Source organism: Botryllus schlosseri, chromosome 5 (assembly GCF_051294905.1).
Source record: "Botryllus schlosseri isolate E-star chromosome 5, Bs_hap1, whole genome shotgun sequence".
Classification (NCBI taxonomy): Eukaryota; Metazoa; Chordata; class Ascidiacea; order Stolidobranchia; family Styelidae; genus Botryllus; species Botryllus schlosseri.
The window spans coordinates 6794517-6810282 of NC_137240.1; the positions used below are offsets into that span (position 1 = coordinate 6794517).

The 15766-nt window shown below is 40.5% G+C and overlaps 1 protein-coding gene across 1 annotated transcript in view; it reads right to left on the bottom strand.

The window, feature by feature from the left end:
• LOC145439667 (cornifelin-like) overlaps nucleotides 1–15766 on the bottom strand; it is a 59815-nt gene that overhangs the window by 42105 nt on the left and 1944 nt on the right. The gene's annotated exons all lie outside the window — the stretch shown is intronic.

The window sequence follows — 15766 nt, forward strand, 5'->3', positions numbered from 1 at the left end:
AAGCAAGACTGCGTGGGCATTGCATGGTTCTAATATCAAGAAGCGCATGATGAAAAATTGTGATGTAGACAGTAGACACCATTGCCACAATGAAGCACCACGGTTTGTCACCAGTGTTGTCAGTCAACAAAAACAACTGCTGCTGTTACACGGTCTTTCTCCATTCTTGGCAAGCTACTTAGTCAGGACAGACACTTTCTACCCGAGAATGAAGGAAAGTATCTTTCGTTGTACTACAATAAATTTCAATTATTTCTACCATAACGCGTAATGCAACTACTGGAATTCTTCATAGGGCCAGATTTCGTTAAAATCAAGTTTTTTCATGTGAAAATTGTCAGTTTTTTAGGCCAAAAAGTTTTTTTCAGGTCAAACTACTTCGTAAGGTCAGACAGTTCCAACCAGAAATGAAGATAAGTAGTACAATTCTAACATTACGTTTTAACATACGTTAGGTCAAACTTGATCAAAATTAAGATTTTCAAGGTAAAAAAATGTCACAAATTTTGATTTTTAGGGCAAAATCTTCCGTTTTTTAGGTAAAAAAAATCGTCCTACCTATCACAAATCCCTGGCATAGATATATGATGCAGGCACCATGCCCGCAAAGAATACATATTTCAGTAACTACTATCTGCTGATAAGTAGGCTAATATACAAGCATGTAATTACTCAAGATAATTATTTGCTCATGACGATATGACCAATGATCATGAGTAAATCGTAAGCGCAAAAATATTAATCAGACAGTGATAGGAGTTCCAAGACATAGCTAACTATTTATGTGATTTGGAGATAGCTCAACATTGGTATTGCGATTTTTCAGTCCTTGAATTTCTTTTATAGGCTGCTATATTTGGACAGGTACAAACTTGCCTTACTATCACCTTTGAGAACCAATCAGAATAATAGCTTCTCGTAAGTTCATTACTGCCAATGAGTAGCCTACTTAAATATTTGCAACTATCAGACACACAGACAGACAATTCGTAAAAATAAAGAATCAATTATACTCGGGATGACGTGTTAAGGTTTCACTACTTGTCACCGCCATAACAGTTGAATGATACAGAGTTGGAAAATACATTGTATCAGTGAATATAGCCAGTGAATCACATTGAACCATAGGGAAGAAAAAATATATATATTATATTATGTCTACCCCGCACAGCTTTCACTGATCACTAGGCCTAGACTACATATAGCCGTATGAGGATTTGGATTTACAAGACGTCTGGGGGAAAATCTGGTACATCGATCAGTGGCATAGCCAGGGTGACGCTAACTGCTTTTGCCACCTCCTAATTCTCGACTTTTTTGATTGTGACATCATACATGCTCACTATGCCACAATATTTCAATGACTTCTTTACCTCGGAATCAAAAGCGCAAAAGTACAACACACGCGTGTCCACGTCGACCGAATATCATATGATTGACCGAAAAGATCATCGTTCTACCAAAATGCCGGACCTGGCGTGTGGAACAGTATCCCGCCGGCCATCCGATGTCGACGAGCATGTCCACATTCAAGTCGAAATACAAGCAATTACTACGAAATAAATACTAGTCCATCCGCAAGATTACCGGACCAAGACCTGACCTATCGATCTCGCCTTCCATGACACACCACCCCATTTTTGTTGTTTGCTTTTTTCTATACTTCTTCTACTTTTCATTCAGTGTGCATGCCTCCTCTTTACATCGCCTAGGCCAAGATGGGTGTCTGATTCCATAGACTACTCCAAGTAGCTTCAACACCTTCCTATCTTTTCATTGTATCGCATTTTTGTGGTGTATTGAACTGATAAAAATTGCTGATAAACCAATGATGAATGATGATGAATAGATTTTTATCAAAACGCTAATGGTAAATCTATTTCGCTGCCATCAATTTTCCAATCACCATTCTCAATTTTCTATCCTGGCTACGATCTATTGCATTGAATATTGGCAAGAGTGGAATTGGTGGACACATGTAACTTTCCGTTCAATTACTGAATTATTCTATGCAAGAAACCCTTCTGTCACGCATAACAGGTAACTTATTGCTGAAAACAATTCAACTATTTCCAGTCTAGAATATTGATATTTTAGTCCTCATCTACTTATGTAATCTAATTTGTAAAATTGGTTTGTGCTCTAATTATAAATATAATTTAATTTGGTAAATGTTTCAATGCTTTAATTTTAGTTCTAATCTAATTTCTGGTTCTAAAAATTGTACAGGGCTTCAGGAGAACTGTATGGTATGAAATGAAGCGAGCCAAGGTTGGTGTACAAAGTAGGCGACTCAGACATTTTCTATTCTCATGCTTAAATGATAATGAACTATGATTTGATATAAACTGAACTCTATTCAATTACTGTACCAAATGTTTCGCGAATTCAGTAGCCTATACTTCAAATTTTAATCTAATTTCGAAAAAAGTGAAACTATAATTGTAATTCTATTCTAATTTGGAAACACTGAAAATTTTCTACTCTGCTAGGATTGAGCACAACGCTTTTACAACTGAAATATGAGATCCTAAACTTGTATTCGTATGGAATGCACATTGCCCACCCCGCTCATTGATTCCGTAAATACCGACTTCGCCTTCCTGTTCCTTCCGCACTACCCTGGTCAGTGGGTTTCGACCAAAAATTGACTCTCTAGCTCTCCCCGTTTATCATACACCGTCAGATGTCGCGATTTAATATTTCGTTCATGCATAAACAGCAAACTGCATAGGAAATGAAAAGGAAGTCAAGGAACAGGTACGTAATCGGCGGTTCCAATATTTGTATCCGCTCAATGAACAGATTGGAGGAATGCGAAACGATCAAATACGGTCTCTCATCCACTACTGCATAGTGACCAATGTAACAGTCTTCGAGCGAGATAGTGTAATGGTTATGCGTCCGGCTTCTCGAGCGGTAGGTTGTGGGTCGATCCCCGGCCGGGTCATACCAAAGACTCGAAAAATGGTATCCGCAGCTATCCTGCTAGGCGCTCAGCAATCACGGATAGCATGGAGGATTAAAAAAACGGGGGCGCAGACTAGATGACCTCATGGGGCCGTATCGCAACTCCGTCGCCAAAGCATCTCGATGGTGCAGGCGAGAAAGAATATCATATCTCTCTCTCTCTCTCTCTCTTCGATATCCGACTGTCTTCCCTTTTATTCCGAGTTCCGACGCTTCTTCTTGCTCAAAATGCTCAGTGCTCAGTAACTTTTAGTTCGTCCTTCGCCGGTCCGCTTGTCCGTTTTTAAAGAGGCCTTGAATAACAGCTGTAGCGGAGGAGGAGCCCAGATAAGCCTAATGTCCTCTAATGTCAATGGCGGTGGATTTACCAACCAGCCTACAATTCGTCTTTAGAATATTGAGAACTATATGGCGGGGCTTGGTCACGATACAAAAAGCCACAAGCCATGGAGATTTGGTCTGATCTTTTCGTCGGCGACGGTAACGGCGATAGGCTCAGCTGGGCAGAATCACATGAACGTTCAGAGCCTATCACCAGTGGTAACTTTTGGGGTGGCGGTCGCCCCGCGGTCGCCACGCTTTTCGAAGGGGCCCCCCTTCTTGGTTTACGTGCTTTTTTCAAACGTTATCATTTGACGAATAACCGCGATGATCCGTGTACCCATCAATAGGATGATACCATACTTCTTCCAGCTTCGCCCAGGTCCCCCAATCGTAAAGCCATCACTGCCTATCACCACAAATTCTGGTCAGCCTTCAGGATTACCGCACCACGACCTAACATATCGATCTCGCCTTCCGCCATATGTCACCTCCTTTTGTCGCTTGCCTTTAATATTCTCTGCTTTACTTTTCATTCAGTGTACATGCATCTTCTTGTATCGCATTTTTTGTGGTGTATTGAACTGATAAAATTGCTAATAAACCAATGATGATGATGATGATGATGATTCTTTACTTCGCCTAGGCCCTAGGCCAGAGGTCTCAAACACGCATTATCCTTGTCCAGCGGCATATGCACATCATGCACTCATGGTATGCATATGCGCAGATCGTGTGTATGTGTATCATGAGTCGGTGTATATGCCGCAAAAACATCAAGGACAAAAATAAACTACGTCCTTTCCTTTCCACGCGGCCCGCGAGAACATTTTGTGTGGCCCGCGATGGTATTTTGGAATTTGAAGTAGTATATTCAATAAGATACTCAAGGGCCATGTCTTTTTTAGATATAAGAACTTAAAGTTCACCCTAAAACTACTGTAAAAATCACTGAAATCTCAACAAACTACACTATCGTATCACTTTTAAAAGCTATACCATGCAGTAGAAGATCAGCTATTACGTCACATTTCTAGTTTATGATGATAAAACATAACCCGTTGATGATTCGTCACTGAAAATTGTGATTTGGTTTGGTGCGACCTTCTCGTTAAATTACTCAATTTCAGATTGGCTGCTGGGTGATTGAATAAAAATGAGTCGAGTTGAGTAGGGTCAAACGTTAAAATCAGAGAAAGACTTGCGACTCGGAACGGTAACTTGGTAATCCTACGGACGCAACAATCTATGAAACTGTCATGGGGAATAGTAACATATCAAAAGGTCGTAGCTTGCGTTGCGTCGGGCATATAGCTAAATCTGATCAGGTTAATATGGCAACCATTGGCATTCTGTGACCCCCCTGACGAATATTTGGTTACATGCTGGGTGTTGTTTGTTCTCTTTGTCCATGCTATTATCGGTGGCGAGTAAGGTAGTAGTACGCTCTACAGCCGTAAAACCAATGAATTCTTCACTGATTGGCAGGCCTGTTTATTTTTGGATATTGGGTTTTATTTTTGGAGATTCTCCAAAAATAAGATTTGAAAACATCCAAAAATAAGATTTTTTTCGATGATTATTTTTCAAGCTTCTCAGTGAAATGAGTTAGAGCGATGTAAACAAGCAGGAAACTCATAAAAACACACAAAAAACAACCTGTGTGTTAGGGAGGGGGTCGCCGAAACGCTAAAACTACTCCCACTCCACGTTTCTGCTGACCTTTCCTTCCCGCCCCCTCCATCTTTGTACTCCTGTAAGTTTCACAGTGCGGCGCGTAGAGAAGACGGGCAGGCTGCTTGAGTGAGGCTAAGGGAACAGCGAAATCAAATACGGCCACCTCTGTCACAATCACTTCGTCCACACGGGACGAGACTGATTGGCTAACTCAGACGGCAACAGAACTTGATCCATGAGATGGAAAGTGTGTGCCCCAGTCTGTTAACGCCAATTGATTGTTAATGAAGAAGATGGCGTCTTGTGTGACTGGACACCGTACCAAACTCCTTGATGTTATGGACGAGAAAAGTCCGGCATGTGCACCTTCGCTGCAGTGGTGGGTCCAACTGATCGTTCTCGGTCGCATGATCACAGATCTGGGCACCACCGTCACGAAGCTTCAGGATATTGACAGTCTAATCAGGAGCTCCAGCGCTTGGTCGAACGTCTTCGAGCCAGTCCAGGTGAGGACTGGGACAACGACGCACGCGAAAAGGAAGGTTTTCAGGTCAGAGGGTGTTGGGCTGTCAACTTCAATGAGGCATGCAACTTCGTGGAGGATCAGAGGTTTCAAGAGCATTACTGACGAGCGCTTGTCAGGAGCAAAGGCTTGGAAGATTGAGGAGTTTAGGGAGTTATATCCATCCATCCGTTTTTTGACCCCTAGGCTCAATGTTTCCCACAATTGCGACGGTCGAGGTCTCGAAAATCAAGTGGGAGAAGGGTCTCGGCCGGGCGCCTCTCCCTGATTTTTCTTTAGACGGCATTCTCCAGGCCAAAGACTTCATTTTTTGACAGATGTATTTGAAAGCAGACCAGTGGCGTAGCAGCCACCTGGCGGTTCTGGCTCTGCGCCAGGGGCGGCAGGCTCCAAGGGGGCGGCAAAATGAGGCTGCACAGTGAGAGAGATGCCTGCATCATCGTGATGGTTTGAAGACGGAGATGCGATAAGGACTTTATAGTAAGGTCATCTAGTCTGCACCCCGTTTTTTTTCTCCTCCGTGATTGCTGGGCGTCTAGCGGGATAACCGCGGATACCAGTTTTCGAGTCTTCGGTCTGACCCGGCCGGGGATCGGGCCCACAACCTACCGATCAAGAAGCCGGACGCTTCACCATTACACTATCTCGCGCGGCGTGTAGACAGCCGGCTAAAAGAAGAGTGCTTGGTAGTCCTATAGCTGGCGTCCCGTCAGCTAAAATTTAATCAAACAGGTCTCAATCGAAAGCTATTGTCGCGCTGATTCCGATGGCATGGCATGGCGATGGAATCACTCCGAAACTCTCCGAACAAACAGAAGATGCTGGCCTCAGTGTTGTTGAAGAATTTAGACGATGCATGTTTCAAGCATAGGACAGATTTAAACTTGAAGCTGAAACTAGGTTTACCGGCATTCACCACTTAAATGATATATTTGGATTTTTGAATTCCCACGCGCTGCTGCAAAGCGAAAGTCACAATTTATTCACCAGCGCTTTTAGAAGCACTTATGACGACGAGGTGGACTTTTTGGAGTTAGCTGCGAAAATTGTCATGCCTTATACCTCGAATTAGGGATCATATAAAGCAGAAGATTGCTAGCTTTTCGTACAAACCAATATGAGGCCTCTAGGACAGGGGTTCTCAACCTGGGGGGCGCGCCCCCGTTGGAGGGGGGGCGAGAAAGCATCTTAAGGGGGCGCGAAGAATCGGTCAAATGAATTTTTTTTCGCGCTATGCGCGATTTACCTGCAATTCACGCGTGTTTCTCTATATATAGACCCAGTTTCTTATTTTTGAATTCTCTCATCAACAGTCATAACCTTCCATGCCATCAAACAATCTGTTAGGGTTGCTAGCATCCCGGTTGGATCTTGTAATATGACGATACGAGGGCGCGGAATTTTTCACTATCCTAAAGGGGGGCGTGTCTAAAAAAAAGTTGCGAACCACTGCTCTAGGACGAACACAAATTAAGTTATAATCATATGAAGTTGTTCAACTTGAGATTTTAACAGGGTTAAGAGGCTGGTGCGGAGCAGTGAAACCACGTTTGATCGTAGTGCAACAACGTTTGATGCTTTACAGTGGTTGTTTAATGCAAAGCTACTTGATTCGACACCGTATTTATGCTCGTGTCTGAAACTTTATCTGAACATTGGTGTTTCAACTGCGAGCTGTGTGAGGAGCTTCTCAAAGCTCAAACTGATTAAGTCTTATATATTTAGTTCTATCATGAATCCATCCATTCTGTCTATAGAAAGAGACTACGTTCAAAAACTTGAATTTGAGGATATTATCGCTGCTTTTGCTTTGAGGCGGCCATTGATTTTCTATTTGTAGGAAAGATGTGGTACCGATGGATCACTGGGACCGAAAATACTTTGAAAATTCTCCATGATAATTCCATGATTACACTCCGTGAACTTGTCTACCATTGCATGCTGGCAAAATCTTTCCTTACATGCAAAAAAATTCGACGTGCGGGAGCTATGGAGTCTCTCACAGATGTTTTTGGTTTTGGGGGGTGTAAAGTAAATTTTGATCGACATATACATTTCTCTTTGTAACCTTCAACAAGAACAAACCAGCAATCATTTTTATTGTGAAGTGTAGGGCTTGTATCAGGCTATATAATGGCACCTATTATTTTTTTCAGTTCTTTCCTTGAGTGGAATCTTTTTCGATTCATGTATAAAATTCGTAGGGTGGGGACCGATGATACAATAGCCAAATCAAGCAAAATAATCAAGCATACTAATCATGAAACAAATGTAACATGCCTACATACAGAAAATCTTTATGTAATAATTGCATATGATGTTTTATCGCTATAACGAGGTATATGGAAGTCACACTGTCGATTTTCGGGCAATATGTATGTACCCTCAAATTTATAAGTCCGAGCCTAAATCGAAACGTGATTTTATGACAACATTTGAGTTAATATGTATTCTATTTTTTGACGGTTGCGGTCAAACATTCTTCTTTGGCTTACTGTAGCTTAGATTATAATACTGAGCAAGAAAAGTTGTCACATCTGAGTTATTTAGGGTATATGTGTCATAGGTCCCCGGGTCGTGTGCCATTGGACCCACCGGGTGGGGACCGGTGAGACGTTCGAGCAACAAATTTTAAACGTCCATAAATATTTTTTGAAAAGACGGATATTCATGTATATGTGCGCTATAGGTAGAGCTTGTATCAAAGTGCTGAGCCAGCTAAAGATCTGCTGTTTTCGGCTGAACATTTTGGGGCCAGCGATCATTTTCCAATTTTTGATCCTTCGGTACCACATCTCCCCTACAATACATTCGTTCGCTATTTCTTGTTTTTATTATTTTTGGCGTCATTAACGTCGAGACGGTGAGGCTGAGAAGCGGCATATTATTTGTAATTATTCCTATTGACAAGATTACTTGAACATCAATCTATGTCGAAATTTGATGCGGTCTACCTAGGGGGGCGGCATTTTCAAGAGAGCCAGGGGCGGCAGCACATGCTGCTACGCCAGTGAAGCAGACATGCCACTCCTGGGTTTTTCCACCCAGATCTGGTTTTTTCGAGCATCACCTGGGTTTCTGGGTTTTTGTGCTTGAAATCTGGTTTTTTTCAACATCATGTCTGTCAGGTCAATTTTACGGCGCAAAATTTCTTATTAGATTAGTAAGACCTTATAGTGTCGATGGATTCTTGTGATTGAAACGGCAGAGTCTAAACAGACCCATTTACTCCTAAAGTGAGAGGTTTTGGCGTGATGCGATAGAGCTTCATTGAATACTGACTATACTAGGTCGCAGAAAGTCATGTTCACAGAGCAACTCTGGAGCAGTTGTTTTACAATCGAAAATGATTTAGGACTTGAATGCTAGCGTTGCAACAAATTCGTTGTGTGTCAGTACATAGTATTTAACCGCTGGCTGCTGCAAAATATGCAATTAATGCACATGGAAAGACCAAATGTTGATCTAACTATTTTAATATGTTGACATCAGAGTATATTCACTTTCAACAGGAACACTCAAAGAAAGAAAGTTTAGGCACCTGGGCAAGTTATTCAGAGGGAGAGGGGTTTGAATTATTCCCCTAATTTCATGATTTGTCAGTTTCTTTTTTGACTAAACATCCCAGTTAAAAGTGCTTGTCCCAGGTTTAATGAATCGAAAGCTATTTTCAATCTATATCGTCAGCTCACAGTCACTGGAACTATTCCAAAATCATCCTCATCCATGTTTTTAGTAGGCCATGCCTAATCATATATGGGAATTAGCATTGTTACGAACATTACGAATAGGCCTGTATAATACACCACGTATCGACCCCCATACCGTATGCCTCGTAGCGATGTGTCTAGAGGAAAACATCATATTTCGATGCATTTGCTCATTTAACTGAGCAAAATGTGAAGTATGAAAATGAACCGTTGGGATTTCAATATCAAGGGCTAAAACTTCTTTTATGTTCGTATTACTGTCATTGACGACTCTCAGTCTCTGTTTTACAGCTATAACATAGGAATGTGAGCGCAAAATAGGATCTGGGTTTTTTTAACGTCGAAATCTGTTTTTTTTTCAAAATATCTCAGTGGCATCTCTGTTTGAAAGTTAGATCAAGATCACTGATGATGTCGATGTGTTAGAGGACTTGAATACATGATAACAACATGCTCTCGGTGGAGTTTTCCAGTAGTAATAGGGCTAAAAACACGTTCATTTCTTATTTTTGGAGATTCTCCAAAAATAAAATTTGAAAACATCCAAAACTAAGCTATTTTTGTTATTTTTGGAGAAATCCAAAAATAAACAGGCCTGCTGATTGGACATTTCTATCCCAGGGGTTCTTAACCAGGGTCCGGAGGCCCCATCGGGGTATTCAGCACCACATCAGGGTGTACGAGATCCATTGTGGAGTTAGGCCTACATGCTGTGGAGTATTTTCTTGGCCAATTTGTACAACTGGAAAATAGTCTTTGCGCTACGCGCGATTTTATGTGAATGGGCTTTCTGGTTTTAATATAGGTTTTATCAGAAATTGAGTTGAAATTTGACAGGGGTTACGAGAATTCTCATTGGCAGCACAAGAGGTGCGATCGCTAAAAAATAATATTTAAGTTGTTATTGATAAGTTCCAATAATAATCGTAGGCAAAATCTAACGCTGATTTAATTTGACGTTGGCAATGACAGTAACAATAGCCTATACTTATCACGACTATATCAATACCAGGATTAGGCTACACCGCTCAAATGCTCTGATATCAGATATATCTTTAGTAGATTTTAGAATATACTACATAAAATTGTGGCACGTCGAAGGTCCACTAGCTGCAATATTATAACCAGACATGGGGTGATTACTTCACGAATGTAATCGATTGCGATTACGATTACTTCTGAGTCACGCGAATACGATTACGATTACGATTACAGCAAAATCAGGAAGTAGTCGATTACGATTACGATTACATGCGAAAAGTAATCACGATTACTCGCGATTACATTTATTTTGCTTCTCATAACTAATCTTAGAAGATATAAATGGATTGCGATGAAAGGCCTGATATGAGAGGGATAACAACTTTCTTTATAAATGACGCATCATTTGCTTGTTACGTCATAATGTGTAGCCTAACCATTACCCAACTTTATAGGGAACGATTTATTGCACCCATTTGCATTCTTGTCTACTCTATAACTACCGCATCCTAAACTCCGTAATAGGGAGCGAGCTCGAAAGGGACTCTATATAGAGTATTTTTTTGAGAGATTTAATTAGCTTGAAAATTTTCTTCGAGCTTCGTGATTTAAATGACTCTAGATTTCTTGATTTTTAAATGTGCCAATTTGTGTGCGAGTCTCACGAAAGTTTTTCTTCTAGTCTGCTACGTCTGGACGACTACAATATCTTTTGATTATATAACATACAGGAGGTCGCGAATTAATAAATACAATAAAGCAATTATAACAATATACCAGATATTATAATTATGAATTACATGCCCTCAGCTCTACAGGTAAATCTGACCATCGGGTTGAGAGCGGATTAAAAATAAATTGTAATATAATGCAATACCTAATGTTATTGACGAATTTCAGTCTTTAACTTGAAAATTGACCGCCCTATGAGGGCCCAAGACCAGCGTTTGGAGTGGAGGACGAATTGCTGTTTTGGTCCTGATTCTAGTTACAACTCACGCTGACATGTTATGTACGTGGATGGCTATGGCGGCAGGTCCAAATGTTGAGTAAAGAATTGCGAAATAACGATTGACGCCCGTTTCAAGCAAAGTCATATGAGAATAAGATAAAGCGAACATAATATTCTGCCTTCCACTTAGTACAGATACTGCAAACTGCCGTTACGAGAAATGGCAAAGAACGGCTCGGTTATCATATATATCAGCAGCTGTTGATTTCTAATGCTTCATTGAAGAAATCGTAATGTTTTATTTGACGAGTACAAAATTTCAAATCTTTGTCCGGTGTGCGTACGCACGTACAACATAGGCCTACTGATCACCAAGCAGCAACTAAGCATACCCAAACATCAATGTATATGTTGCTATTTTAAACTATAGCCAGGGTGGTGATTATTATCCTGCTACGAGAGGTGATGGCGTCTGGATTGTACTGATGACCTGATATACAGCATGGCGGGTGTTGACACTACAATGTACATCGAATATATCTAGTTACAATGTGTGGATACTTCTTACGTAATGACGAGTGAAACTCATACTTCTGACGTAATTATGAGCAGCGGCGTGCGAAAATCAGACGTTTCTGCTCTCACTGACCTGGTATAATATCTCTTCCTTGTTCACGAATGTTCAGTTTATGTATTAGTATTTGTACAAATAAAAAGTAATCGTTCTTTCGCAAAGAAATCGATTAGATATGGGAAGTAGTCGATTACGATTACTTCGGATTTTTTTCGAGTGTAATCGATTGCGATTACGATTACTTGAAAATGCTGTAATCGTCGTAATCGATTACGATTACTAATCGCGATTACCCCATGTCTGATTATAACCCGACAGTTTTGCGATGTCATGATGCATCCTCTCGCATGATGTCTATAACTCATTATTTAAAAAAATTATGCCCGGCACAAAAACAATTTTATTCAAATATTTGAAAATGTGATTTTTTCCCGTGTCAAGCGTGAATTATACAATAGTAAATTACATTTCCACGATGTCTGTGGAATGCCTGTCTGCAAGGTCCCGTCAAATAAGGTCTACTTTGAACTTATGCATTGAATATCCGTATTATTGATGCTGCGGCCCGCGGCATCATCAAAATCTAAGAATTGGCCCGCGAGCACATTTGAGTTTAAGACCTCTGCCCTAGGCCAAGGTGGGTGCCAAGTCGTTTCGACACCTTCCTATCTTTTCATTGTATCGCAGTTTTAAGGACTATGTTTCGCATAATTTAAGGACTATATTAAAAAACAGTGGTCGAAGTCTTTTCGAGCTGGGACTTTACTATGGGAAATATATCGCGCTTGGATCACTTGGATCGTGTCCGAGGACCAATAAAATCAATAATCGTCAGATTATATTATCAAGTGAATCAGGAAAACGCAATGTACAATGCGACGTAATGAACAGATAGGAGGATGCCGAACGACCAGCAGTTGTGGTCTCTTGAACTGGCATCTACTTCTACGTAGTGCGCGACGTCACAGTTCTTTTTCGATGTTAATCCCTATTCCACGGCTCTTTTTTGCTGTTTTTATTATACTTTCATTACCGCTCGATTGATTAACGATATAATAGGGTTACCATATTTTGGAATCGGGAAAGGAGGACACTTTTATCAAATCATAAAAGTTGGTTGACGGGAATTGAAAACAGCTGATTTTGTAATATTTTCTGGAAATCTTGTTTTGTTGACTACCCACTTGTTGTGTTGATTTACCCACTTTTTACGTTAATTTGATGGTGGTGTCCGTATCACCTATTTCACGTAATTTATGCCGATTTTCAAGAGGAAGATTGCCAAAAAAGAGGACATTTAGGCGTCCTCGGCGGACATTTTCAATTTCCTGAACAAGGAGGACAAACCCTCCTAAAGGAGGACGTATGGTAACCCTACTATATAATAACTGTAGCATCTGGTTCAAGTCTGATCTATAGGCTACACTGTAAAGCAGGGGTGGCTAACCCTTTCGAGCAAAGGGACACATGAGATTTACGAATCACTGCGCGAGCCACTTGAATGATGATTAGCTGTTTTCGGTCGTCCGATAGGAGCGAACCAAAGTAGGTAACGTCGAAAACGAGGCTTATATTACTACGCATTAAAAATGATGTGGTCTCAAATTAAAGCGCAGATCGAAAAAGGAAAAGAAATTGGCCGCGGCCATTTTCTTTAGAAAGCCACCGTAAAGGAGCTGCAATTAAATGAATTTTGCATAAGACCCGTTATGTTCCAGCTATCGCGTTTTTTAACCCGTTGCGAAATTTCTGGCGCGATATCTTCGCCGGTGCATTCAGACATGCCACTCCTGGGTTTTCCCACCCAGATCTGTTTTTTTAGCATCATCTGGGTTTCTGGGTTTTTGTCTTTGAAATCTGGGTTTATTTCAACAGCATGTTCGTCAGGTCAGTTTTACGCTCGAAAATTTATTATTAGATTAGTAAGATCGTATAATGTCGCAAAATGCATGCAATTCAGTTCGCCATTGTCGATGGATTTCCTTTTTATTGTAACAGCAGATTCTTGGAGAGATTGTTTCACTACTAACATTAGGGGCATATCGGCGTGATGCGATGGAGTTTCATTGAATTGGAACCTTCAGGTCGCAGAAAGTCATGTTCATAGGGCGACTCATTGGAAACATTGCCTTACAATTTGAAACGATTTAAGACTTGAATGGTAGCGTAGTATCACTCCAACAAATTCGTCGTGCATCGATAAATTAGATGTAACTGTAAAGTATGCACTGTACAGCACATGGGTAGACCCGGTGATAATCTGACTAATATTAATACATCATATTGATATCTAAATATATTTAGTTCCAACAGGGATACTCGGGAAGTCAGTTGGACACCCCCAGCAATTTAGTCAGAGGCGTTGGTTATCAGCACATTCATATATACCCTGCATTTCATGATATGGCAGTTATTTTTTCGACAAAACATGGGTCTGTGTCATTATCCCAGATCAAAGTGATTGTCTCAGGATTAATCAATCGAAAGCTATTACTTTCAATGTGGTCAGGTCACTAAAAATACACTGAAATCAATCTCTGAAATAGGGAATGGGTGGCACTGTTACGACCATTCGCAATGCGATGTTATATTTAATACACCATTAAGTATTGACGCCACACACCAATTGTTCCATAGCAATGTGTGTGTCACGAGGAAAACAACATATTTACAGTGTTCACCGAGCAAAATGTATAGTATGAACTGTTGGAGATTCAACATTAAAGGCTTCTATGACTTTATTACTTTAATTGATGACTGTCAGGCTCCAGTTTCACAGCTATCTTATCGATATTTGTGTAAAATACAGGATCTGGGTTTTTCTGGGTTTATTTGGCCTGCACAGTGCACATCTGTGTTTTTCGGAAATATCCCAGTGGCATCCCTGGTTGCACTTACTCGACGCGACCTCCATATTGTAGCTTCATTTCTCTCTGAATGTACCGTTATATCGTAATTGCGATTACAATTAGACTTATTTTTGTAACTGATGAATGTTATTTTTATTTGTTTTTGATCGCAGTTTTTGCGAGGATGCTCACAAAACCTTCTCGCGGGCCACGGGTTCGCCGCCTCTGCTGTAAAGGTATATACATGTACTTGTACACTGTACCGTCACATCCTGAATTCACCTCTGCTATTGGCAGTTGAAAATTGTATTAAATTTTGGTTTATTGCTTTGTGTGACTATATAGTAAATGAATTGAGAATGTGAAAGTATCGAATGTATCGAAGTATTCGATAGTGGAAGAGACCTTTTACTCACATTAAATTTAGTACTGCAACCAGATATTAACTTTAACATGAATGTTTCCCAAACAAAGCGTCCCATAGTAGCCTACATAACGTCATGTGAGGTTGTGGGGTCACAAAACGTTATTATCGTATATCATACGATGAAGAAATATTCTGACGATTTAATTTTGTAGCTCTCAGATACAAGTATATTTAGTTCATCATTTTGGTCAAAAAGCTTCAAAGCATCGTTAATGTACAAAGGGATCTCACTCTAAAGAGTGGTACAGTATCTCTTTCTTCGATTTCGACACGCTCTGCGCTTCAGGATACAATATCTAGTTCGAAACATTCTGTGGAAAATAATCAGAGCTAGCGTGACGAAAGTGTTTTAACGGGAAATTTGGCGATCTAAAAGTACGTGCAATTCATTTCACATGGAAACCTATTGCAAACATCATCGGTATATTTTTCACGAAAAAGTTCGAGATTTGACGTATTTTGTCGAACGTTAAATTACAATGAAAAGTCAAGAATATATAGAAGTATAGAACTATTGATCTTCTATGTAATCAGATGTCCCTACTAAACCATCTACTGCGACTTTCTTCACCCCCTCCCCCTACCGCCCCAGTGAGCCCAGCGCCCCTGAGCGTTTTTGTCCCCTTCAAAAGCGCCCCCTCCAAATCGCCAGCTGATGGCGCTGGAGCCAAGGTTAAGAAATACTGGTGTAAGGGAATTTGAGTATTAAATTTACAGAAAATATCACAGAGAGTGTGAAGGAATCAGGGATATCAAGAAGTTTTATGTGCTATTTATTCTGG